Below are 4218 nucleotides of genomic sequence, written 5' to 3' on the forward strand. Positions count from 1 at the left end.
TTCAAAGAAAAACATTCAGTATCCAGTACATGTGTAGTTCAAACAAGCCTTATGCCTTCCTGGAAGCCACAAATTATTCAAGTGCCACTGAGAAACACCCCGGTTTTGAAATTACGTGGAAGATGATCATGCTATGAAAGGCATTTTCTGATATCTAACCATGATGCTAGTGACTTTGATTTCATGTGCCTTTGCCTTGGCTATCTAATCATATGCTGAAATGAAAAAAAAAAAAAAATGGGTGTGTCAACTGTCAGCCTTGTTCCTGAAAGCTTATTTTTCATTCATATTGCCTGAAAAGTAAGATTTGATCTGGGTTGGTTTCCAAATCAGTATTTTATTATGCTTTGCTCCCCTGTACATATCTCAGCATTGGGGATTTGGGCACTATCATTGGCAGAGGAAGGCAGCATCGGTCCCTTTGCTCTGTTTGGCACAGTCTACTTTTGCAGTCTGCTGCCAACTCTACTAGAGAACCATCCGCCCCTAACCTATCCTGCTTAATTTCCCACTATGCAATCATTTTCCCTCCATGTCTGTGGCTTCAGCCAGAGGGAATAAACATCTGCTTTGTTCTGCTGTTCGCTGCAGACAAATTAGATGGTTCTGATCCATGACTCATTTTGTTTTACTTGGTCCTCCTCAGAATCTCCAAGACCAAAAGCCGCCAGATAACCAATTTGTCTATTTAATTCAAGCAATCTATTTTGTTGGGGAAGGAGGACTGAGGATTTTTTGTTTCTTTTAGTTTAGTTATTGTTGTTTTTTACTCTAAACAAACTAAGTTTGTGTGTGTGTGTGCACACATGATTTTATGCTGAATTTGCATATATCCTATATATTCCACTTCCTTTATCTTTTTTGCTTCTTTTCCTCTTATCTGATTCTGTTGCCTTCTGTTTGCAGGCTGACATAAATTTCTTCTTTTGTTTCTCTCAATTACCATTGCCACCTACAATCATAGCTGTTTCCTAATCTTGTAAATTTTATAATTTATAAACTTACTGCCACCCCTCGAGGTTCTCAGTGCATGCCTGGCATTGATCTACAGACTCCATTTTGACCATATCTCACCTCTGAAGCATATCATGCCCCTTGGGCTCTTCTTTCAGTTTTCCCTTTTCTTTCTTTTTTATATTTTCCTTGTTTTTTTAGGGAAAGGACACTGCAGATCTGGGGCTTTGCATTCTTTCTTTCAAGCATCATGAACTTTAATTCTCCACCTAACTGATCTTAACTATGGTCTCAGATTACTCCATTTATTCCTTCCAAGCCTGTTTTAGACATTATGCTACAAAAACACCCTAGGAGGTAAATTAGTATCTGTTTCTTTTATTTTACAGATGGGGAGTCAGAAAGTGGAGAGGGATTGGGTATAGAGCACCAAACTAGAGGTAAGTAGTGACTCAAACTCCTAGTCCTTATTTAGTTGCTTCCAGGGAGTCAGCTCCCTTCCTTCAATGTTCCAAGTTTTTCATGGAGCCCCGATGACTAACAATACAGCGAGTGGCTCATAATGTCTGGTTGCATTCTTGACGGGAACCTTCCCTTTGTAGACCAGGTTTTTCTACCTCTCTCCCCAGAAGCTTCTGCATTCCAAAGCCCTGGGAGCTTCTCTTTCAATGCACACTATTGTGCTGGAGCCCCATTTGGGCTCAGATAAAATTTTAACTGGTTTTGGGTGGTTACTGTTTCATGATCCCTGACCTCCTTCCTTTTATCCCAGATCCCCAAGAGCCAAGAAAGGATACAGTCACTTATGATTGCTATTTCTTTAACCTTCCTGCCAATTAAACACATAAAGTTCTTTTCAGGTCATGACTGAACATTTCAATTGCAGTGAATAGCCACAGCTCATGAACAGTTACAAGAACCTGCTAGAATTTTCCTCAGAAATTAATGCACTTAGCTGTGACATGTTGATTAAGATAATAAGCTGTGTGGAACCTAAGAAATAAAATACCTACTAAGAAGAGTTCCTGGTGGCTAACTGGGGTCAACTAAAAAAGAAAATAGAGCATAGCAGTCATTTCTACACAGGGACCTTTCACATAAACTGCATTTCAGGGAGAAGTCTGCACTGAACAACCTGCCTTCTGCACTGAACTGCCTGTCTGTACTGTGTTCCTGCCCTCTGAGCCAGCCCTTATAAAGGGGTTCCTAGAATCCTATTTCAACCAATAGGACTAAGACTTTCCCTTTCCAATTAGAGCTGTGCAGCTATATTTCTATCAGTTTCTTCACCATTTGAAGACTTGATTTGCATGAAAATGAGCTAGTCAGACACCAGGGGCAGGGACTTCTGTCTGTCTCTGTCTAAAACGGCTTCCCTCTGGCTGGGACATTGCACTTACTCTTCCACCAAAGACTGAAGACTGTGTTTCTCACTGCAGCTAAAACACCAAAGACATCTCCCTGGAGACAACTGGCACAGGGCAGGAAGACCTGGAGCAGGTGGGGTAGGGCAGAGTAGAGCTGTCTGGCCTGAGAGGTACTTTACCCCAGGGCCTCCTCACAGCATGCAGCATCACAACTGAGCTGTTTGCACTGAATAAAATGTTTCCTTCTTTACTACACTCCAAATTGGGAGTTCCTGTTGGCATAACATTGGTGCCAATGACAATCAGGTGACAGCTACAAGATGAAAATTAAGGTATAATAGAATGGATGTCTTTTCTTCCTCTCCAAATATGAAGCAAAAGAAAAGCAAAATGAAAAAGAAAAGGGGGAGTTTGGCCACGTCCCTGGCCACGTCGCCCGCTCTCGCCATCTTCGCAGCTTCCTCCCAGGGGCCCCTGGTGCCACCGTGAGCATCTCCCTGATGAACTGAACCTATCCCACCTAGCCATCCTCATCCTGCTGCTGAAGAGCTGGAAGACATGCTCCCGCACCGGTATTTCTGGAAAAAGCCAGCTTCTCTTTGCACTGGTCTTCACAACTCCATACCTGGATCTTTTTACTTCATTTATTTCATTATACACTGAGTGGCCAGATCATTGTGACCACCCCATCAGTACAATGAAGTGAATTAGTTATGCAAATAATAATAAAACCTTGAGAGTATTTGCTTAGGAAGTTTTCAATGTTCAGTATTTTTGGAAGTGTCAATGAAGTACTGATTGGGGTGGGCATAATAATCTGTCCACTAAGTGTATAATACATCTAGGAAGCTTATCTACATTGCCTGCTCCTATGCAACAGTGTATCTGATCTACATGAAGTTTAAGGCAACTTATGATGGAAACCATGATACCTTCTCAGTGGAGTTTCTGGTGGTCCCTGTGGAAGGACCGCTCATTTCTAGTCAATCGTGATTTCTCTCCTCTTGAGATTTTGTGGACCTTCTCCATTTACCAGGAATCGGTGGCTATTCATGATCAGCAAGACTGGGGAGGCGAAGACCATCACCACCCACTACCTGTTATTCCTGGGCCTCTACCAGGGGCTCTACCTCGTCATCTGTGCCTGGCACTTCTACTTTGAGGGCTTCTTTGACCTCATCGCTGGGGTGGTAGCATTGTCCACTCCAGACCATCCTCTACTGGGACTTCTTCTACTTGTAATCACACAAGTACTCAAGGAAAAGAAGCTCAGTCTGCCAGGGTAAGTGCCAAAGACCATCACCAGCACCTGTCCTTCGGGGTGCTTGGACAGAATTCTTACCACAGCAAAGGCACAAGATGCTCCAAGTGGAAAATCAGAAACTTAACTCTTGTTGCAGATAGTCATCAGTGGCTCTGTAGCTTACATTAAACATTTATGATGTTGATTGGTGGCTTACATTAAACTTTTATGATGTTTATACACAATACTACTCATCCAAAAAAGATATATTGTATGTGTATATGCATATATAAATCAACAGCCTGAAAAAATATATATGTAATCAACAGATCAAAATTAATTAAAATGAGGCATAAATTGATTAAACTTCACACAAAAATATTGCTTCCCAAATGTCATTTAAAATACATGAATATGTATTAAAATATATACATATGTGTAAAATATAGACACCATATATACCACATATGCACACATATATATTTACTATATATAATATACATATACTATATATAGTAAAATACATTCATGTTCATGTGCATGTTTATCCTTTTCTCATCTAGTTTTTGTCAATTCTTCTTTCTTTACAATTGACCTTCTCTTACCCTGTTGAGACAGCAGCTGAGTTGTAGGGGGAAAGCTTTCAGTTCAGCA

At 40.9% G+C, this 4218-nt stretch overlaps 1 pseudogene; it reads left to right on the forward strand.

The window, feature by feature from the left end:
• Nucleotides 1–3694, forward strand: part of LOC102771829 — a 22223-nt pseudogene extending 18529 nt beyond the window's left edge.
• Nucleotides 3695–4218: the final 524 nt, after the last annotated feature.

Source organism: Myotis davidii, unplaced genomic scaffold (assembly GCF_000327345.1).
Source record: "Myotis davidii unplaced genomic scaffold, ASM32734v1 scaffold421, whole genome shotgun sequence".
Taxonomy (NCBI): Eukaryota; Metazoa; Chordata; class Mammalia; order Chiroptera; family Vespertilionidae; genus Myotis; species Myotis davidii.